At 37.3% G+C, this 24,448-nt stretch overlaps 1 protein-coding gene across 8 annotated transcripts in view; it reads left to right on the top strand.

The window, feature by feature from the left end:
- The first annotated feature begins 2,945 nt into the window (after positions 1-2,945).
- Positions 2,946-24,448, top strand: part of LOC130908431 (microtubule-associated protein 4) — a 128,233-nt gene continuing 106,730 nt past the window's right edge. For all 8 annotated transcript variants that reach the window (XM_057823840.1, XM_057823849.1, XM_057823844.1 and 5 more), the window contains exon 1: positions 2,946-3,076. The gene's annotated coding sequence lies outside the window, so the exon portion shown is untranslated. The remainder of the gene's footprint in view (positions 3,077-24,448) is intronic.

Here is a 24,448-nt window from a genome sequence, read left to right as displayed (position 1 = left end):
TCGTTTAAAGTTTGCCACAAGCCACCTGGGAGACACACCAAACATGTGGAAGAAGGTGCTCTGGTCAGATGAAACCAAAATTGAACTTTTTGGCCACAATGCAAAACGATATGTTTGGCGTAAAAGCAACACAGCTCATCACCCTGAACACACCATCCCCACTGTCAAACATGGTGGTGGCAGCATCATGGTTTGGGCCTGCTTTTCTTCAGCAGGGACAGGGAAGATGGTTAAAATTGACGGGAAGACGGATGCAGCCAAATACAGGAACATTCTGGAAGAAAACCTGTTGGTATCTGCACAAGACCTGAGACTGGGACGGAGATTTATCTTCCAACAGGACAATGATCCAAAACATAAAGCCAAATCTACAAAGGAATGGTTCAAAAATAAACGTATCCAGGTGTTAGAATGGCCAAGTCAAAGTCCAGACCTGAATCCAATCGAGAATCTGTGGAAAGAGCTGAAGACTGCTGTTCACAAACACTCTCCATCCAACTTCACTGAGCTCGAGCTGTTTTGCAAAGAAGAATGGGCAAGAATGTCAGTCTCTCGATGTGCAAAACTGATAGAAACATACCCCAAGCGACTTGCAGCTGTAATTGGAGCAAAAGGTGGCGCTACAAAGTATTAACGCAAGGGGGGCGAATAATATTGCACGCCCCACTTTTCAGTTTTTTATTTGTTAAAAAAGTTTAAATTATCCGATAAATTTTGTTCCACTTCACGATTGTGTCCCACTTGTTGTTGATTCTTGACAAAAAATTAAAATTTTATATCTTTATGTTTGAAGCCTGAAATGTGGCGAAAGGTTGCAAGGTTCAAGGGGACCGAATACTTTTGCAAGGCACTGTACGCGCTCTTCTGTCGCACGGGAAAAACGGGTTCGAATACCGACTGAGACCTTCATTTAATTGCTTTTCCTGCTCGTTTTGTGAAATATCCACAGTGCTGTGCTGCTCATCACTTTTCTGCTCGGGTTCGAATTGGAAGGACAGAACCGACAACATGTTTATGTAGCTAAAGAGTGACACTGTGGTAGCACTCACCGCCCAGAGTGCATTGCGTCATCAACAACAATGGCGACCTACAAGTTAAACTAATTTTACAAATTGTATTAAAACGAAAACATGAAGAGGGGTTTTAATATCAAATTATTATTACTCATACTAACATTTCTCTTTTAAAGATTACGTCTTTCTATCCGTGGTTCCCTTTAAAAATGTTGAATATTTGTGATCATGATTTGAAGTATATATTGTCTAGTAACCACAGTCGGCAACTGAAATGATAAAACAGCAGTGCGGTATAATGCTGTCTGAACAAACCTCAATTAAATATGATAGCATTGATCAAAATGGCACATTTTAGTATTTTAAGGCCGGATGATTGGTTTTAGGGCTGCAGCTATCGATTATTTAAGTAGTCGATTAATCGATAAACTGGTTAATTCGAATAATCGAGTAATCAGTTAAGGAACATAAAAAATTAAAATACCTGAGCCGAGCCTCAAACGGTATAAAAAATAAATGGGGATCCAAGTACAACAAAAGAACAATTGGCTAAATTACATAGCAAAAGTCTGCTACCTTAAATGATATAGAATACTTTTTTTTTTTTTTTTTTTTTGCAATGCTCTTAACAAATGGTTGAAACGCATATTCCCACAAAAAGGCTAAATATACCTATAAACTAAATTACGAATGCATCAAAAAAAAATATTAGCTCGAACAAAAACTTAACATTATGTTGGTCTTAACAGGGAGCAGCTGGATTCAGCCATGTGAAATGAGTTGTCATATTCAATGTTGCCACTAGAGGGCAGTGTATCCACGCAAATCAATAAAACTAAACGCAAACACTTTGAAAACAATTTCCACATCGCTTTAATTAAACAAAAACTCGAACCAGCAAAATTTAATTCTTTTTTTTTTTTTTTTTGTAATTTAATTACTCCAGTTAATTGATTGATAGTTGCAGCACCAATTGGTTTCACAGACTGGAAAGTTACCGATCACAGAAGACGTGAAACCAAAACTTCCATCAGTTTGCGGAAAGCCTTTTCTCACACGTTTGTATAAAAACATAAGATAGTGAATCATATTTTGAAATAAACTTGCCTGTTGCAAAGTAACTTGCAGCCCACTCTGATTTCTGTGTATAAAACGTGCCTAAAGTAACATCATTGGGCTGACACTTTAAATGAATTCAAGTTTCAGAAGTAAAACTCTTAAATTATCATTCAATCCCGTTTTGTTAATTGCTCTGTTTTGATGAATTGGGATGCATGGGTTTGTTTACCAGTAGTTACTATATTGCTAGGTGATAGTGGTGAAATCAGAAGCCAGATTAAGTCGCTTGAGTCCTCTCTGAAGGCCCAGGTATCAAATGCACAGGCGCCCGCAGTGTAAAACACAAATAGAAGTGCTTCTTAATGTAGGGCTGAATATACTGTGACGTCAGTGACTGATTAACAAGCCGGAGTTAATGAGGTCACACGTCAAGATACCTTTTGCCAACAACTTGTCCTTGGCATTTTGGTCACCAGGTGTCACTGTATTTCAACAGACTATTTAGTTCATCGTTTTCAGTCATCTTCGATTCATATCCAAGACAAAAACTGTGTCAAAAGAAAATAGCCGAAGAATGTAGGATTTTTAATGCAAAGACAATTCAGTGAGTCAAACGCACGCCAAAGGGCGTCTTCCAGTCCAGGGCCTTGCCCGATCACCAGTATCCTCTGCCTGCTCGGACAGCCATTGGCCCAGTCCTACCGTAAAAGGAGTCGAACTTTTCCATTGTAAGCACCATGTGTCTGTCAAAAGTCCATTTGGTGACGACAACGAGTCTGCTCAAAATTTGGAAACTGTGATACGTCTCCCAACTTGCCTTGGGAAATTTGATTGGCCAAAAGATAAGTCAGTCAACTTCCATGGCTGTGATTGGTTCCGAGTCTCTACAAGCGCTAGCAAGTTCGTCTGTGGCCAGGGCAGTGCTTTCTCCAGTGGGCGGACTGTGGCGGTGACAGCGACGCTCGGAGTCTCCCGATAAACTGCCAAAAAGCAGACAACAAACGGTAAGTCAAGCTGAAAAATGAACATTATGTTGTGCCTGCGTTGAGATGAAATGTGCATGGTTAGAACTTCATGCAGAGTTTGTTGGTGGGTCGCTGAAGTCTGTAGCAGTGACACGACGGTGATTTTGGATGAGTGATCTCACATTCACTATGTGGAGGATAATGGTGCCTTCAGGTGCTCGTCGGAAACCCGTACTTTCTGTTTCAGTGCGCAGTTGGAATGTCCGCGCCCTTTCTTTTAATTACAAGCTGCACACGCTAATATTTTTGTCTCCTCTTTTCGTCAACACATACTCGACACTTTACATCCATTGCATAGCTGCCAAGTGAATATAGTAAATCCGATGTTTAGGAGCTCATGTGGCAGCGAGCTTTCAAGCAAGTTACGCAAGCGAGTTCGAGTGTCACGCTGTCTCTGCTGGATCATTCATTTGCAGGCTAGAGAGGAGTTCAGTTATGATAAGAATTTTAAGAGCAATAACAATATTATCTCCTTCCCCACGCAAAACAACGAAAACCAGAACTTGTCATATTGTTGCAATTGTTATTACTATCATTAGCAATTAAATTCCACGTTTCTCTACCAATTAAATCCACTTCAACTTGTAAATTGGTCATGCATTCATCCATCTCATTGAGGACAACCAAGCAACTATTTTCTAAATTCCTAGAATTCTTCCACACTAAAACATGAAAGGGAGGGGAAAAAACGTTCTACAAAGTAGTTTCCCATCTCTCTCACTCAACTTCAAACTGTTCTTTCATTACATTTCGGGAAGTAATTACAATACAATCCAAAATACTCTTAATGTCATGCAAAAACTGAGAAACTGACTTCCTGTTTATGCTATCGAAATAAGCACAAGTAGGGTATGATTTTATGACACAAAATGTCTAATGTGTCAGATGTGTTAACTCATTTTTACTCATTCGAGATAATACACTTAAATATGAATGAGATCAAAATATAAATTATTTTCATGTTTGTTGTGAATTGTTTTAAATGAAATGGATTGTTGTGATTTAAAAGTTGCCTTGTCCTAACCTCCATTTAACAATGCAAGAAGGATTGCCTTCGTCTGTTTTGACAGTTGCAAAAGTCTGGGTGTGGAAAACAGAACCATAAACCGTTTCAACTTTGAAGTATTTCGTTCCACATACTTGTAAATGTTCACAATGCATTTGCCAAGTAAAATTTTACATATTAGCATAGGTGAACTTAATAAAGATGGACAAATATACTTAAACTCATATATTGACAAGTGGAAGAGACTTTTTTTCTTTGGCCTGATACCTTGCTTGATAGCAACTGATGATTGTTTTTATAATCGAATAATCTTACGATTAATTAAACAATCGGATAAATGTCACTTTTTTCAATTATCGTAACAGTTCACAATTTAACTTGAAGTTCTTTTAGGCATGTTGTAAGTAACGATGAAGACGAAATGGATGACTAGTCCCTTCAAAAATAATATTTCATTGCAGCTTCTTGACTTAACTGTAGTCCACAACTGTATAGTTTTAAGTACTTAAAACTTGAAAGTTTTTACTAAAGGTTCTGGATAAAATCCTAAAAAGAATTTCTCAGTCAACAAATACGACAAAAGTCCTGTTCATTCAAATAAAAATAAAAGTGCTGATGATCAGTGTTGGTCACGTTACTTTAAAAAAGTAATTAGTAATTGATACTCACTACTTCTTCCAAAAAGTAACTGAGTTAGTAACTGAATTACTCTATAGTAAAAGTAACTAGTTACCAGGGAAAGTAATTATTTCCGTTACTTTAAAAAGAAGTTGTATGTCAAAGAATTTGAAATTTTCTGAGCAGTATTCGAGTCAGTTGAATAGAGAAGAACAGACAGGTAGTTGTGTTATAGAACCTTGTAATATTTATTGCACCTCACCAGCAACAGATTTATCCTACACTTGCAGTGCAACAAAAATAAACGGTAAACAATATAATAAAATAACAGTCAGCAGTAAACAATATAAATTGAGTTTAATCAATTAAATCTAACTCTCACAACCTGAGACAACTGGTCAAGTAGTCCTAGCCTACTGTACTTCAAGTATTTTGACTTGAAATAGTGTTTATATCTCCACCTTGTAAAGGACAAATTTTCCTCTGAATGCTCTGCCATCATATCCCTCTGCATCTGTTTTGCGTGTGTTTGCCGCACGCGCTGTTCCGGTTTGTGTGTGGAAACACCGGCTCTGATTGGCTTACCATGACACATGACTCTAACCCCTCAGCCAATCACAATCACTTCCATCGCATCTATCCAGGTGGTGCATTCAGGTAGCCTCGTGCCCCTACTCCTCCCGTCAGCTTCAAAGCGTCTGCCGTCCTCAAGATGGAAGCAGCATTCTTGTGGGGGATCGGAACGAGGCTAGCATTCAGGTGTAGCAAAAACAGAAACGTTCGAAAGCTTTGGAAAGCATTGTCTAATTGAATGAGCAGGGACAAACAGCCTGGAGTCATAAGAAGTACGTGCTGTAATATTCTGATACAGAATCATCCGAGGCACCCTAAAGTGCACACGGCGCCAATATTGTTTTGCTCATATGATGCGGGAGTGAGTTAGAGACACGGCCTGCCGAGAGCCGTACATTTGTGTTAATGTTGAAGTTATATGTGCCATTAAAGAAACAGAGTGCCAGCACGTCCTGTGTAATATATCTTTGCTAAGAAAAAGCACAAAACAAAACACGTGCGCTATTCTCGAACCTGAACGCACCCCAAGTCTTGGATGACAAATAAACAGAGCAGAGTAGACTCGCTACGGCTGGTAGTTTCTTCAATTTATTCAGAGTAAGTAACGTACCGCTTTTGACGTCAGTAACGGTAACGGCGTTGTAACGGCGGAAAAAATAATGTTAGATTACCCCGTTACTGAAAAAAATAACGCCATTATGTAACGGCGTTATTCCCAACACTGCTGATGATTCACTTTTTTTTTTTTGTTTTTTTATGTGTGGGCAAAGAGCTGACATAAATTGTTTTAATGACTCATTTATTTTCTTTAAACAAACCAATCAATAAAATCGAATAAGGAGGAGGCAGACTGTAATGAATGTTTTCTTTAGCAAACAGTTCATGAATACAATTCAAATCCAATTTCAAAGCACTCTCTCTTGTATGACAATTTAAAGTTTGCAGTGTTGGGAAAGTTCATTTACTACATGAAATACATCAAATTGCAGTTCACAAATTTTAAAATGAACTGTTTAGTTCGTAATTCAAAATTTTGAACTAAAGTTCATGGTAAAAAAACTTGTGTATTTCTTTTGTAGTTTTTGTTGTTGTTGTTTTTAAACTTTTGTAGTCCTTTCTTCTCCCCAGTAATTGCTGCAAGCTATTATTGAAAGCCTCAATATTAGAACCACAGACAGGAAATATTTTATCCACTGAAACTTTGTCAGATTCATCTTCATATTCAATTTCAAATTTGTGTCAGTACTGACCTGTTCGTAAGACTCTTAAATGTTGATACTGAACCAGTGTTCTGTCAGATTTTGTATCCCATCAGAAATTATAACTCTGCGGTTTTGCACATGCGCATAACGTGACAAACAGCTGTGAATGCAGTGATTCCAAAGTAAACATGAAAAACTTTCTATAAAAATGGCATTATGTACTTGCGTAATGGACGCACACAAGGGAAAAGTTCTCTCTCACTGCGTCTTCCCTGTGCTGTTAAGAATTTATTCACGCTGTATTAATGTTGCAGAAATATGTTTATGAAGAAATTAAATATTATCCAAAGATGCTAAATAAAGTCCAACTTTAATGTAAAAGAATGATTATTCGCCGCCATAAAGGCTCGGAGCTGATTGCCATATTTGCTAAATCAACACAGCCGTGACAGCCTTAGGCAGCTTGAGTTGCCAGGTTGGATAGTTTTTTGCAATTAAGGTTTGTTTTTTTGGAGTGTTTTTAGCCTATGGCTTTATCTGCAGTTTGGTCGGAAAGTCTCTAATTCTGAACTCATGAATGTGGTATACGGACAATGTGTCCCATGATCAACCTGGGTTCACGCAGCAAATGGGATGAGACTTGGGGGATGGGGGAAAATCACTGTTCCATGATATCGAGTGAGATGTGCTTGAGAGTTACGGTGCATAAAAATAAAAAAAATTGACATCCCATATACCGCAGGAGTTGCGTTTGTTCTTTGCTGCACAATACCAATACTTGACAATGAACGAGGTTATGAACGCCGCTCACATCTGCTAGACTGAGCGTGTTCACAGCAGGGGTGCACGATATTCATTTTTTGAAACTGATATCGATAACTTCCTGCTCCTCAAGGCCGATACCGATATGATAACCGATAATATATATATATAATTTTTCAATGTATATTCACCTGAGTTTTTGAACACCTGTAGGTGAAAAATACTAGTGGTTGATTCAGCTTAGATTTGCCTTTGACCGAACCAGAATTTTCATGATGACATGAACATTATTATAATGAACAAAACAAAGACCGTAACAAAACTTTGCATACTGGAAAAACAGGAGTGGAAACAAACGCACAAATCCCAATTCGACACCGTGCCGATAATATATTATGTTATCGGAGTTATTGGGATGACGTCATAATTCCTATTATTATTATTATTATTAAAATATGACTTGTTCAGTTCAAGTTCGCCCAAAATATGAACGCGCTCATGAACAACACTGACAGTTTGAATGGGAGCTTGTTTTGAAAGGAGACTCGAAGCTGTGTTATGAATGGATTTATGTGTGTGGTTTATTTTTAAAAAGAAATGAGAGAACTTTACTATCCAACAATAAGTCAAGTGCTAATATGGGTCTCCAAAACACAATACAAACGGACACTTAAGCCACTGATTAGCATAATTACGAACTACAGTAGTTTAGCGCTATGTGCTAAGTAGTAACGTCTCATCAACAAAGAATACAAACATAAAATTGGCTTCATTTACTCAGCTCTAATTGAGGCACACTGGATCTAACAACACAAAAGACTACGAAGCGTCGAGAGTTAGTTATTGATTCACCAACCCAACCTGAGTATGGCAAACTAGCAGTGAAGTCTCTCTCTCACCCTATACACTGACGCGCATGCAGCCTCTCGTTACACATAAACAAAGACCCAAACGGGAATGCTCATAGCTGCTGGCAAAAATCGATTATCAAATTAATTGGCAACTAATTTATTTATCGATTACCGTAATTTCCCGAATATAACGCGCACTTTTTCCCCCAAAATTTACTTGTAAAATCATGGGTGCGCGTTATACACGGGTACAGGGACGGAGACAGAAAAAAATAATCATGATTCATGTTCCAGTGTAAGCTTGGACCAGCACAATATTACCTAATCCAAACGACAGTGATATAATAATCAACTTTCATGTTGTAAATAATTGTTTTTATGATGATATTTTTCACATCTAATAAAATTGAAATGTTTTTTTGTACTATTCGTCTATTATTTACATGTACATTTTTCTTATCTTGTCGTTGCAATATGCCGGCACGCGGCAATGTTGTCTTGAAGAGAACGTATGCGGCGATCCGTTTCATATAAATGTTGAGTGCGTGGCGAGCTAGGACAAAGGTCTAAGGACGAGTGTCGAACCACGGAGCCAAGCCGCGTTGTTTTATTGACATTGAAACTCACAAAGTAACAATGTACGTTATACTTCCAGCTGTTCCCTTAACTAAACTCTTCCCCCCGGGAACTACAGAACTTGCCAACATTAGTTCCGCTTGTGAATTCTGTTAAAAATCGTTACAACTCCTTTGTGAAAATTATTATCGTATTCTGTGAGCAATTTTACCACAGAAAATTAATATTCTATTTAAAAAAATATATATATTTGACAAAATAATTCATAAAATGCTGCAACCGCTTGCTTTATAAAAGTAAAAGAGACACGAGACTCATATTTATTGGTGCTAAAATTAGGGTGCACTTCATACACGGGTACAAGAATTTTTCCCCGTAGATTTTACAGGTAAATTTGGGGTGCGCGTTATACACGGGTGCACGTTATGTTCGGGAAATTACGGTAGTTAATGCAGCCTTACGCTTCAGGTGTGTTTTCTACATTGAAATATCTTAACGCATGTGGGAGGTTCAAAATTATAAGTTATTTTTAAATTATGTGATCTCTTTGTACGGTAGCGCTTCCTGAGTGGGTCTGAAACTATCCTCTCCTATTAAAAGGGGTTAACTGGATTCTAAAACAACTGTTAGTGTGTTTATGCACCTTACTGCTTTCACAGCCAAATATAAACATGCAGCTTGGCTTAAGTTTCAATCATTTCAATAGTGAGCCAAGAAGTGCGTTCAATCATAAGTGCCCATACATCACACAGTGGAGTAAAGAACACCCTCCGTATGAGAAACGGTCACAGGGCCAGCTGCACAAAGAGTTGAGAAGAAAAAAAACACACACATTACTCGGGGTGTAACGGTACACAAAAATCTCGGTTCGGTCCATACCTCGGTTTTGAGGTCACGTTTCGGTTCATTTTCGGTACAGTAAGACAACAAAATGCAAAATATAAATGTGCTTGTGGTTTATTACACACCTTTGTGCTTTCAACAATAGGAACATTAGCCTATACAAAGCTAGAATTCTGTTCAAAAAGTAGCGGGTATTTAAAGATGATACAGCAACAATTTGCCTTTCAGACCCCGCATATTGTTCAGCTTTCTTTCTGAAAGAAAGAAGAAAAAAGAAGTCCTGTGCTAAAGAGAAAAGCAATCCCAATGACAAAGATTTTAACATGTATTTTACAAATGAAATGCCTCAATGAATTTTTTTTTCTTATGAACGGTTTTCAAAAGCTTTATTGGTGGATTTTCTCAAGTTAAAGCGCCACACAGAAATTAATCAATTTAATTGTGTAAGCAGGATCTGTATTATTCTTATTATTTAATTACAGGTGTTTTAGCTCATTTCAATTTATTTTATTTAAATGGGCTATTATTTATTTTATTATGTGTTTATATTTTACAAATGTGATGTATTCATTTATATTGTATAACATGCATGGTAGGCTGATTGAGCACTCTAAATTGTCCGTAGGTATGAGTAGGAGTGGGAACCTCAGGGGACCTCACGATACGATACGATTCGCGATACAAGGCTCACGATAACGATTATATCACGATACAGCGATTATCGATATATTGGTCAGAAATTGGATACATGACATTCTACGATACAACTGTTGAAACAAAAAAAAAAAATTAAAAATTGAAAAAATACTGTTTAAGTCATTTATTAAACAGTGACACCTTTTCTGTGCAACATTGCTGTAAAATATAAATCTACTGCAAATTGTGCCCCTGCACATATAGAGGAAACAAACCACGACCACTGATATCACTTTGAGAGATCATGATGAATGGCACCCTTAATTTTTTTTAAAAGTTTTAAATCTTAAAAAAAATAAAATAAAAAGTGCCATAGGTGTCAGCAGTTGAGCTTGGAGTGGGGCAATGATAAAATTGGTGGGTCTTTTCTTTGTATATGACCTTTGTTGCTTGGTTTGAGGACTTCCGCCATCTGCTTCAGCATTTAAGATGTCAGACTTGCTCAGTCACAGTCTTCCTCACCTTAAAAACAACAAAATAAAACAAAAAATATTAGCTACTTCATACCGTTTGAGTTGAAATCCTGATTTTTTTTTTTTTTGTGTGTGTGTTGGAAGTATTGAATAAAAAAAAATATGAATTGAATGTATAGAAATTAAAAATAATATCAATAAATAAATAAAAAATAAAATAAAATCAATAATTACCTATTTTTAATATGTAGGCTACATTAATTATCATGCACATCACTTTATATATCTTGGAACCTATTCAAACCATTTTTATAGCTTATTGTATCAAAATGACAGTAATAACAGTTTGTGTAGTAAACTAGATGGAAAGTGGTTCTGAAATAATATCAAATAAATCGGTAAATTCATGTGGGCTTGTTCGATATTCATTTTCATCCAGTTTAGGGTCCTGGTTTATTTTATATCATTCAACATCAAATGTCATCAAAATAATACATGTAAATTAAAAAGTCAATTACATTGCAAAACTTTCTTACCACAAGTGATGAAAGCGAAGCTCACGAACTCCGGTCTCCACTACGTCACCAGCTCCCAGTGAAACTTATTTTTCTTAGACAATTCTTGCATACAGCAAAGGCCTTGTTCACCTTACTTCCTTTCTTGTTGGTGTAAAATGTAAAATGTGTCCCCATGTGTGATTTGTAGCAATATTTTTCTAATTTTTTCCTCCCCCTTCTCACGGGGCTTTTTTATTTTTTCAACCCCCTTGGAGCTGCCTCTCTTCTTCTCTAGACAACTTGTGCGCACTTTACCCTCACCGCCACTCCCGAGCGCCCCTAGTGGACCGCCAAGGAATTGCTCAACAAACATTGAGCAGTTTACAGCATCCATACTCCATTGTATGGCCAATATGTTAAATAAAAGTATCGATACTTGGCGGGCGCATATCGATAACCCATCGGGTTGCAAAATATCGCAATATATCGCTGTATCGAGATATTGTCACACTCTTAGGTATGAGTGTGTGCGTGAATGGTTGTATGTCTCCTTGTGCCCTGTGATTGGCTGGCAACCAGTTCAGGGTGTCCCCTGCCTTCTGCCCGTTGTTTGCTGGGATAGGCTCTGGCACCTCCGCGACCCTCGTGAGGAATAAGCGGCATGGAAAATGAATGAATGAATTTTACGTTGTATAACTTTAGTTCCTATGTGAATATTAGTTCCTACTTGTTTTGTTGTGGTAGGAGGGTTTTGTATTGAACACGGGGCCGTGTTGGTTATTATTATAGCAGAGAAGACAACTGTAAATCAACAAAGACAAGTCAACTGTGCCCCGATCTACCACTCAAGAGATCTGATGGACTCAAAAAGTGGGTTACGATTAGGGGTGCACGATATCCATTTTTTGAAACCGATACCGATATCGATAACTTCCTGCTCCTCAAAGCCGATACCGTTATAGATAACCGATAATAAATATATAATTTTAAAAATGTATATTCATCTGAGTTTTTGAACACCTGGAGGTTTAAAAAAAAAAAATAATGGTGGATTCAACATACATTTGCCTTTGACCTCACCAGAATTTTCATAATGACATGAACATTATTATAATAAACAAAACAAAGACAAGAACAGTCTTGACTTCAAATAAAGTGCCAATATTTATTTTTTCAAATAATTATAATTTGAGTCAATCACAATCCATTAGTCAGTATAATTGAAGATGTGTTTCCTGAACAATGAGCACTGAACTAAAACATAAACCCAACAGGTATTGTGCTTTGTCATCAGATAAAAATATTTGGTGCTACAGGAGACTGTTGTGGTCTTGGTCCGTGAAACAACTTTCTTAACCGGGGAGACAGGTTGGGACAGGAAGCCTATCAATAACCAAAAGGCCTCTCAATAACTTACTAACTTATAACTAACACTGTAAAATGCAAACATTATATAGTACAGTTTATCACTCATTCCTTGTAGCAAAAATATGGTAGAACAAAATGGATTAATGGCTTGCCTTATAATAATCAATATAAACGGCAGTGAGTGAACCCATATTCAATAAAGTATGAGGTTTCTCTGCATAGTATAAAATCCTACCAAGCATGCTGACAGGACTAACATTACACGACAACTATTATACAGTGGGGAGAACAAGTATTTGATACACTGCCATTGTCAGTGTATCAAATACTTGTTCTCCCCACTGTATGTATGCATAGCATAGCACACTAGCTTGAGCTACTAGCCTTAAGCATTGGCTGGCTTCTATAACACAACTTATGAAGTTCTGTACATATGACCCTTCACCACCAAAGTAAACATATATTGCACATCCATATGTTATAGTAAACAAATACTTACGGACATATAATTCCGAGGCGGAAACGTAAGTAACAGAAAGCATTCACTATTGTCAATGCCACCGCTAGACACAGCACTGTGTAAAGTGAATGAGTTCGTGGAACAAATTATAGATGCAGCGAATTATTCTGACCAGCAGGTGGCAGTAATGCCCCTCAAATGTTCAACTGATTTCCAGGCCAGCCAGTACAGTAAATATTATCGGTCCTATTAATAATTTTATTGGATTTATTGGGATGACGTCATAATTCCTATTATCGGACCAATAATTATTGTGCACCAGTAGTTACGATTGCATATTAGTTTGAAAATCGACCGGATCCACCGTATTTTTACACGGGTGACTTCCGGTCAGCCCGATCCTAGCTACTGGTAGTAGTATTGACGCAGGAGGGTCGCGTCTCGCATCAAATAATAAACTGCTGTTCTTTTCGCGTGCGTCATGTTGAGCCGCTTCTGGGACGCGTCTAACACGCAGTAGCACTGCGACTGGTGTGCATTGGCTGATTGACTTTAACGCCCGCGTTTCACTGCGTTCTCACGGTGGCCACGTTGTCGCGCCGTTGACGTTTCTGGGTTATATACTGTCCTACCGTGTTGGTCCTCATTATAGTAGAGAAGACGGAGTAAATATAATCTACACAAAGAAACTGTAATACGATCGACTCACAGCCTCGAAAAATAAGGGTTACGTTACGTCAGAAACTCGTTCGGTACGCCTCCGTTCCGAACCGAGCGCCACGTACCGAAACGGTTCAATACAAATACATGTACCGTTACACCCTTACAAATTACTGGTGACAATTGCTGCAAGAGTGGCCTGGACAACCTTGACAAGGTAGGTGATTGTTTGATTTTATTTAGATTTTTCTTTTTTTACACAATGAATTAAGACCCGACTGTCTAATAGCACATTGTTTATTTTGTTCTTGTTATGATAATGTATATTTGAATTGACTGATTCCTATTTATTACACATTTTTGTTTCTTCCTTTTATATGAAGAATGAACAGAAAGGGTGGACTTTAATGTGCTTTTTTTTTTGTCATTTCTAGGTGATGAGCTCCTACAGCTGACTGAGGCAGACCCATTGGTGGTATCCCCGCCTTCATTGTTTCTGTACTGTTGACTGTTATTGACCCATCCTGTAACCAGAAAAGAACATAGAGGGAAAAATAAAAGCTCTTAAAGAAGCTGGAGAAATCCTTGGTGTCGTCAAAGTTCATGCAAAAAAAAGTGCCCCTGCGTACACCAGCTGCTGTTGTAGCCATGGAGATTGAGTCAGGGACCACAGTTGTAGCCCTCACAGAAACCACCAAGGCTGACATTCCTACTGCTGCTACCAGCTTGACCAGACGGGTTAATAAATCGGTTTCAAATCTAGAATAAGTCACTGGCTCGCCTTTTCCTCATATCAGTTAATGAACAAGGCCTCTGTTGCCTCCAGGGTTGCTGCTGTTTTTTTATTTGATTGTATTTCATTAGAATTTTTTTTGTCAATTATTAATTTATCTGATTCAGTGATTTAGGATTTTCACTCAATTTATTGACTTTAGATAGGGTTACTAATGGCTATATCCGTATCTAGTATACATTATTCATAACTTGTTTTAATCAATACACTAACTGTGGTAATGCATTTGTAGATGTCGAATCTATTGAACTAACGGTTGACCTTGAGTACGTTTCTGCCTAACTGTTCTTCCTCCCAAGATTTGCAGGTTTTTAATTCTTTTGGCTTGCTCTGACATTTTGTGCGTAAAAAAGTATTTGTGGTGAACTGGGCAACTGATTTCTAGCTTCATGATATATGGTGTACAGCTTGATAATCAATGTATGTTAGGATTACTGGCATTTTTTTTTTTTTTTAATCAATTGAAGAGTGTATTGGTACGAGGGATGTCCCGATCGCATATTTTTGCACCTGAGTCAGAGTCACCTGATTTTGACTCTGCAGATACCAAGTCCCAGTCCGATACTGAAAAAAAGTTCAAATGTTCAAATTAAAAATTTTTTTAAAAAATCCAAAGTAGAGGTGCAACAATTAATTGATGATTCGACAATTAATCAATTAACAATTTAATTGACAACTATTTTGATTATCAAATAATCGTTTAGGACCTTCTTCACCTTAAACTTGTCTAAATTCTTAAAATTCTTGAAATTATAACATACCACCTCTCAGTTGTTATTATCAGATTTCTTCATTATATTTTTGTTAAGTCAAGTAGGACATCAACAAAAATTTGCTTTTACTTTGGGGAAAAAAACAGTTCACATTTTTGGCAAATTTCGAACATCTCGCTGTCTAAACTAGCTTCTTAATAAGGCTGCAACAACTAATCGATTAAATCGGTTAATAAATTAGTTGCTAGCAAATTTGATAATCAATACAGTTGTAGACTACAATTGAGTCAGGAAGCTGTAATAAAATAATATTTTTGAAGGAAATAGTAATCAATTTTGCCTTCATTGTTACTTACAACAATTCTAAAACAACTTCAAGGTAAATTATGAAGGTAATTGAAAAAATGTGTTTATCTGATTAATCGATTAATCATTTAAAATGTTACAGTTCTAACGTGCCACCTTCATAATGTAAATAATTTTAAAACAAGAATAACGTAGAAAAATACTTGTCTATATTGAATCTTCATTGTGTAAGTCCACTCAAATCCACTCACGCTTTGACGCTCACGCTGCTGAGAACAGCCTCTCACCAACACAATGAGTTGCCATAGTACACGAGCCACCAAGCTTCTCTGGCATTATCAAAGCTACAAACCTGTGAATCATCGTTAGCTTTAAGTACCGAACGCAAGCTGCACTGGACAGTTTGGTTGCACTGCTTAGCAGAAGGGAGGGTGTGGCGCTGTATGAGCATGAAACAGAAAGACATAAATATATTTTTTAGATGAAAAACCCGATCCTTTTCACCCGAGTCAGATCCTTTGAATAATGGTGCGATCAGCCCGACTTCCGATCACGTGATCGGGTCGGGCCTAATTGATACATTTGTTTCTCCCGCCCTTACGGGCAAATATGCAGTCAAACCGGTTTATCATCAAACCCCTGTGTTTATGTCCAAACATCTCCATTTAAAACAATTTACTGGGTTGGGGGTTTCCCTACCATTCGAATGGTATATGTAATCGTTCATTTGAAATAGGATTTGGAGTTTTCCTGAGCTTTATCGCAAAGGCTGCCCAAAACACAGATGTGTCTGAATATGTTCCAATGTGTGTTCATATTTGTGAACTCCCCAACGTGTTTGTTGAGGATGAATGTTTGAACTCTGAGATTGCGTGACAACTACAGATTGACTGAATGAAATGATGGAGGGCTCAATGGCGAATAAAAGAGGGATGGCAAAGGGTGAACGGCTCCCTGTAATCCCGTCATAACAGCAGCAGCTGGAACAGAGTGTCAGCAAACGGGCTTGGCTGCTGTTATCCGTTCAGCTGGGACATGAAACTAGAGGTGGGGTCACTTGGCAATCAGGGACTTGGAAAGGTTGATGGAGGGACAAACTAAAGTTATACACTGAAGCAGTGTCATTACTCGGGGTGTAACGGTACACAAAAATCTCGGTGCAGTACGTACCTCGGTTTTGAGGTCACGGTTCAGTTCATTTTCGGTACAGTAAGAAAACAAAATGCAAACTATAAATGTGCTAGTTGTTTTTTACTCACCTTTGTGCTTTTAACAATAGGAACATTAGCCTATCCAAAGCTAGAATTCTGCTCAAAAAGTAGCGGGTATTTAAAGATAATCCAACAACAATTTGCCTTTCAGACCCTGCGTATTGGTCAGCTTTCTTTCTGAAAGAAAGAAGAAAAAAGAAGTCCTGTGCTAAAGAGAAAAGCGATCCCAATGACAAAGATTTTAACATGTATTTTACAAATGAAATGCCTCAATGAATCTTTTTTTTTTCTTATGAACAGTTTTCAAAAGCTCTATTGGTGGATTTTCTCAAGTTAAAGCGCCACACAGAAATTAATAAAGTTTAATTGTGTAAGCAGGATCTGTGTATTTTTCTTATTGTTTAATTACAGGTGTTTTAGCTCATTTCAATTTATTTTATTTGAATGGGCTATTATTTATTTTATTATGTGTTTATATTTTACAGATGTGATGTAGTATTCATTTATATTATATATTTTATATTGTATAACTGTTGTTCCTATGTGAATATTAGTTCCTACTTGTTTTGTTGTGGTAGGAGGGTTTTGTATTGACCACAGGGCCTTGTTGATTATTATAGCAGAAAAAAAAAACAGCAGTAAATCAACAAAGACAAGTCAACTGTGCCCCGATCTACCACTCAAGAGATCTGATGGACTCAAAAAGTGTGTTACGATTGCATATTAGTTTGAAAATCGACCAGATCCACCGTATTTTTACACGAGTGACTTCCGGTCTGCCCGATCCTAGCTACCAGTCGTAGTATTGACGCAGGAGGGTCGCGTCTCACGTCAAATAATAAACTCTGCTGTTCTTTTCGCGTGCGTTGTGTTGAGCCGCTTCTGGGACGCGTCTAACACGCGGCCGCACTGCGACTGGTGTGCATTGGCTGATTGACTTTAATGCCCGTGTTTCACTGCGTTCTCGCGGCGGCCACGTTGTCGCGCCGTTGACGTTTCTGGGTTATACTGTCCTACCGTGTTGGTCCTCATTATAGTAGAGAAGACGGAGTAAATATAATTTACACAAAGAAACTGTAACCCTATCGACTCACAGCCTCGAAAAGTAAGGGTTGCATTACGTCAAAATCTCGTTCGGTACGCCTCCGTTCCGAACCGAGCACCACGTACCGAAACTGTTCAATACTAATACATGTACCATTACACCCTTAGTCATTACGCTTTTCCACCAGGGATTCGGTGCGAAACCGAATTTTACGACCTCCATTACTGCTGTTGTGTTTGCTATTCTATACGGTGTAGTGCAGATAAGGATAGGACACATCAATTGACTTAAAACACAAAGCCTAAGGGGTTTCTTATCTTAGAATCTTCAAAGGTCAATCATGTTCATTCAAGATTAACATATTTAAGAGATAACTTAATTGTGCCCAGCTTCATTTTGATAGCTAAACAGGGTGATAGGTCATAAAAAGGTTGAAATATGGAAATAATGTGATTAACTGCTCGATGAATGCTTACTGGTGGCTGTTTTTATGTTTCCGCTTACTGTTTGTTTTAGAACGAGCTTGCCCCTTGTGTGTGTGTATGTTTTTGCGTCTATGCATTCCAGTGCAATGTGTTAAGCCCGGCCTGCCAACAATAGGGCATAGTTCCCAAAGAGATACTGTGTGAATGTGTTGAGCTGAAACCATTGTGGTCATACAGGGAATTCATTCATCACTGTGTCCATTCTAAAGAGGAGGGAGGAGGCGATCAGAATGGGAGGAGAGGACAAGTTTACCTGTCATTATACTATAGTATAGTATAGTATAGTATAGTATAGTATAGTATGTGCTCTAATAGTGTCAAGTTCTGAATAAAAGTGAGTTTGGAATACTTTGTAATTCACAAATGAAACAAGGTAGCATTTTTTTTACGTACTCACAAGCTTAGAAGGCTTTACACTTGGGGTGGGAACCTCTTGGTACCTCACGATACGATACAATTTGCGATACAAAGCTCACGATATAGCGATACAAAAATAATCGATACATTGGTCAGGAAATCGTGCTGCAAAACAACTAATAAACAGAAAAACAAGCTATCTTCTTCTGCTGTAAGTTTATCACTAGGAGACATCCAATCCATTTGAACTGGGAGGGTGGCAGCGAATGAACCCCTCACACTTCAAACGGGACCCTCCCATTTCTATGGCCATCAGTAGTAGCCAATGCCAGGCAACAAGGTCATTTTGGGCCCTTTCAGGTTGATTTGAAGTCACTTCCTGTTGATTTTGGGTGAGAGAACAGGAAGTGACTCGAGAATGTCCCCAAATGAATAGGAAGTTGACTTCAGCTCAACAAGAAATGACCTGTAAATGCCCTAAAATGAACAGAAAGTGACCTGTAAATGGCCCAAATTTGAAAAGAGGGACTGCGAATGCTCTGGTTTCGAATGAACGAGCGTTCACCCTTCCCGGTCTTAATGGAGTGGGCCTTGAGCAGAGGTGGGTCGTAACGCGTTACATTTCGTCCGTTACATTTACTTGAGTAACTTTTTGAGAAAAATTGACTTCTTAGAGTAGTTTTACAATGTAATACTTTTTACTTGAATAAGAGCGGCATGGAAAATGAATGAATGAATGAAAAGATTTGTGAAGAAACGCTACACTTACTCCGCCACATTGGGCTACTCGTGAGTCGTTAGATTTTTCCCTCTTTATTCTGTATATTGACTTTATTTTTCCTCTCATTTTCACCAATGAGACGTCAAAACAATAACCACATGCTCAATTATACCACTCAAAGGTAACAATATTTTTTCTTTACTAGAGGCTCGTGCTCTTTGGACGGGTGATGTTTTTTTTTGATCACTCAACAGTGCATAGAGGGGAGAAAAAAGGAATTGATTCCAAAAGTGGTTCCCAATACTGTATCAGCATGATAACGTGGTCCCAAAAAACTAATGTCTGACATTGTTATCTCAACAAGGCGCAAGATAAAACAATTACTAATGCTTTAGGATTAAAGGACAGGTGATATTTCAAGCGTTCTGGTCTGAACTTGTTTTTTGTGTCATCTTTCTGGCCTAATATGGTTATGTAACAGGCTATAGTACAGTATATTAATTACAGTTCATAAAGATGTTGTCCTGAGGGCAAAAAAAAAAAACAATTATTCTTAAAAATCAGATATTGTAAGCAGTTACTAACAATTTTACTCATTGAGTATTATTTGCAACGAATACTTTTTCACTTGTACTTGAGTACATTTTTGGATGATTGCTTTTACTTCTACTTGAGTAATATTATTTTGGAGTAATGCTATTCTTGAGTAAAATATTAGGCTACTCTACCCACCTTTGGTATTGAGTGCTCTCAATGGCAGCCATAGAGTTAACTGAGACAAGATTATGGTGGAAGACTAGCAAGTTGTTGGTTCCTTTTTTTGACATCTTTTTGAAATAATATCTCGATCCTTTTTTTATTTTTTTTTTTTAAATACCGTTTGAGGCTCAGCTCAGGTATTTTTCATTTTCCTCATCCGATTACTCCATTATTCGAACTAACTAGTTCATCGATTAATCGACTACTAAAATAATCGATAGCTGCAGCCCTAGATTCGGCTACGATTCAATTCTAAATAGATTATTTATGCACCGCCCCAGCTATCAGCTGCTTTTAATGTTTCGTACATTAGTTATAAAAATTGTACAAAAATCCTCTCAGGCTGAAATAAACTACTATTTCAGTATCAAGTTAACAGTTGAAAACTGTGAATAAAATACTCAAGTCCCCATTCTGTATCAGCAGCTTTAAACAACATTTAATTAATTTAATGTTGTGAATCAACCGTTAAAGTTATTAAAATTGCTCCCGTTATTCCATAATTTTCCTTCTGTCTACTTTTGACATGCGAAAGTTTTAAAACTGTTTCATCATTTAAAGATATTCAAGTCAATATTTTGCCGATTTAGGAGTATTTTAGATAAAAAGTGAATTAGGTTTGCTCGGAAGGTTCGTGACAACAGCCTTCCAGAGAAGTCTACTGCTTTGAGATGGCGCCTGTTTACTAACGCTGGCGAATCTGTCATTTCGCATCTCGTTTTCTATTCATGTGCTAACACCACTGAGTCTGTCATTTGCATCTAGTTCTATATATATGTGATATCTACCGTAGCATTATGTTGTTCGTAGCGGCTGTTGGCCGCAGTCAGGTATTACTGTTTTTTTTATCCAGTGGCATGAGTTGAGCATGCTGTTCTAAGAGAGTGGCTGCAGCCCGCCTCTCTCAGTACCCTGCGCCGCTCGTGTTTACTCTCTGTCCGTTCCCCATTGTGTCCCAAAGACCGCGCTGACTGTGTTTTAGTTCCACTTTACATGGCATATTTCAATACTCGGAATTTGGATGTTTGTGTATCGTTCACGAATCTTCCACGGCGGAATCTCTAAAATGGATAATCTAAGAATCGGAAATTTCGCAAACCTCTAATTACCGTTGTATTTTTGGTGGTGATAGGAATTTTGAAATATCACGGTAGTTATGCTGCAGTGTTATGCAGTCAAACGTTACGGAAAACGTCTCTACAGAATTACACTTCTTACATTGTTGTATATAATTTAACTAGCTGCAGCTTTCTTTGATGTCTTGCTATTCCATGCCAAAATGTAAAAACTAAGGACTGATGTGTTACATTGATTTCTGAAGTTAAACACTACTTGTTTCCATTTCAAGCTGTCAGTCATCCATCGCTTTAGATTTGCGCCATTTTCATTGTGATGCAATTGTATTAAACTTTGGTGGCTTAACTATTGTGTTCAGTAAAAATGCTATTATTCCCAATTTAAATTACGTGTTTTTTCAGCATTTTCATTCCAATATCGTTATTGCAGATTTCCTTAAAATATTGTGATATAACTTTGAGGTTCCATCGCCCACACCTACTCTGCGATAACATTTTCACTTGTAGCACAAGTAAAACCTCTATGGGTTACCGGTCACAGTGAATTTCTGTATCCTGTGGTGCGTGGATTATTACTTAGACAGTATTTGATGCAAAGCACAACATTTTACTTAGCAGGTCTTGTTTATCTTTTCTAAACTCAATCCATCAGTAGTTTGTATTGACTTTGTCTTTTTCTTTTAAATCCTTCAAGGACAGATACTCTGCATTATGAATCTACATACTATGGAATGTGTTAAATTATGTATGCTAAATGTACAGTTTACCTCATGTAGGATAGCCATGCTGTGTGTATGTACGTGAGAGGCATTTTCTTATGCAAAAAATAACTTTCTGCACGTCTATTTATAGAATTCACGTTAAATAATTGCAATCATAATTTTTTATTTAGTTTATTTAGTTTTTATTTATGTTGAAAAAGCCATTGCAAAAACAAGTCATTCTGCTATTTACATAATGGCTATGTTATTCAACAATATTTTTATTTTCAAATAAGCACTATTTATTTTCTTGGTAGACTTTCTAAGTACCACTTCGTCATGTGTGGTTGTCTGTTGTTCACATAATCAAAGAAGTTGAATTGTTCCAATTTAACCTATCCTGGTTCCTGCATGCACCCACACCCAAATAATTACATTTACAGAAGTCTCTGTTTGACTTTTTGTTGAACCTTCAGTGTAATTATCCTTAAGAGATTTGGCCATTAATTTAGATTCTGTGCTTTTCAGAAGCTTTAACAACGCGCACTTTATCCTCTATTATATAACAGGCTTGTAAAGGTGTGTGTGCATTGTCTTTTGACATATTTTATTCAACTGAATCCTTCATTTCAAACTAATGGTTTGTAAAATATTAGAATATGAAATGTTTTACTACAACACGTATTTTTTTACAAGCATACTAGGCCTGAACGATATTGGAAACTATTTTTGCGATTTTTTGGGGGGTTTGCGATATATTGCGATATTTAAAAAAAAAAAGTATATATATATATATTTTTTTGAAGAAATTTTCAGTAGATGACTTGAATAGCTGTTTGGAAAGACTTTGGATGACTCACCATCACCACAGTGTACAGTAATCCCTCATTTTTTGCGGTTAATGCGGACCAGAACCCGCCGCAATAAGTGAAAAACCGCGAAGTAGCAGCCCCCATTTTTTTTTTTTTTTTTTTTTTTTTTTTTTTTTTTTTTTTGTGTATGTTTGTTGTGCTCAATGTATTTATTCGGATTTAGCATTGGAAAGAGATACATATAGGACATGTTTTTTCTCACTTTTTCCCCCAAAGTGATTTAAGAAATATAAAATAAGTATATAAATAAATGGTTTTTAAGCACTTCAAATGTCATAATTATAATCAGTTTTAAACAAAACTGTCCAACCAAATAATTTTTGAACAAGAATAACGTACTTTAGTAGATAAATGCTTGGCTTTATTAAATGCTTCTGTTTATCTCCCTTAGCTGTGACCGTTGGAGTGACATGTAGAAATTTCAAACTCCTCATGATCACTTCTGGCATTTATATGTCTCCAATGTCTCCACACACACACACATTCATTCCAGTGCGGCTTCCTTGCAGAAACTGTTTAACAAGTTAAACGATGATTGACAGATGCTTGTGTGAAGTCTTTGGCCAGATCAAAGCCATCGTTAACTTTAATAAGCAAGTGCTGCAGTGACTGAGAGGAACAAAGGGCTGGGAGAGGGAGGGTGCGAGGCTGTGCAGAGCAGAAAGCAAGGTGTATGTGGATTAAAAAAAATAAAAACTATCGCACGTGCTTGCGATGGGACTATCACGCACACGGACATCGCGATGGCGATGTTTAAACGATATATCATTCAGGCTTAAAGCATACTTATGTATACTTAATAATACAATATTTTAATGTGGGCCACTGGTGAACAAACGAGGATGTTACCAGATTTTTTTTTTTTTTTTTTTTTTTTTTTTTTTAACAAGGATAAACAGCATATACAATTGATAGATGAATGATGAATATATTTAATATGACCAAGAGATAAAATAGTATGGTTGGTGGGATTTATAAAACAAAAATAAAAAAGCCAATCAAAATGATTTGCAAAACCTGAGAGGTCTGTAAAGTGTTTTACATAAAAGAAAAATATAATACATGATAAGTAAAAGGCAAAAAAGTAATGTACAATAAAATTCGGAAGAAAAAAAAACACATTGTCTAAAGGCCATTACAACAAATAAAACACAATAAAACAGATCAAATCCGATCACATTAAAGCCCTAAAAACCAGGCTACCCTAGTCGAGAGAAAAAGCTAGTCTAAAAAAAGTGGGTCGTACCTTACCTTACTTTACCTTAACCTAGATTTAAAAAGGCCTAGATTAGTGATGGTGCTGATGTCAGGGGGCAGGCTATTCCACAACCTTGGGGCAACAACCCCAAGAGATCAATCGCCCCATTGTTCAAGTTTTGACCATGGAACTTGCTGAAGAAGCTGTCTGGGGGAACGAAGAGCCCTACTAGGATTTCAAACGGCCAATATACTATCAAGACATGTATTTCCGGTGGTGAAGATTACCGTGACCTCAACTAACTATTATGAGGGTGGGGGAAGTCCATCATTTTTTTTTTTTTCCCCAAAAAAAAAAAAAAAAAAAAAAAATGCTGATAACGGACACATTGTTATACAAAAACTGGGTTTAGTAATGCCTGAACAGGCACAGCTGAAATGTAAGGAATTGCAGGCTCAACATTTTTGCTGTATATGCCTTATGAGTCTTATTACACTGACAGTGTGTCCTGCCTTGGGGCTCTGTGCCACTCCCAGCATTAATAACAAGCCATAGGCCTATGGGCGCTGTCTTTCTTTTCCGTCCTTCT

Source organism: Corythoichthys intestinalis, chromosome 20, assembly GCF_030265065.1.
Source record: "Corythoichthys intestinalis isolate RoL2023-P3 chromosome 20, ASM3026506v1, whole genome shotgun sequence".
NCBI lineage: Eukaryota > Metazoa > Chordata > Actinopteri > Syngnathiformes > Syngnathidae > Corythoichthys > Corythoichthys intestinalis.
The sequence above is the reverse complement of the archived record's forward strand: the minus strand, read 5'-3'. Positions and strand labels throughout refer to the sequence as shown.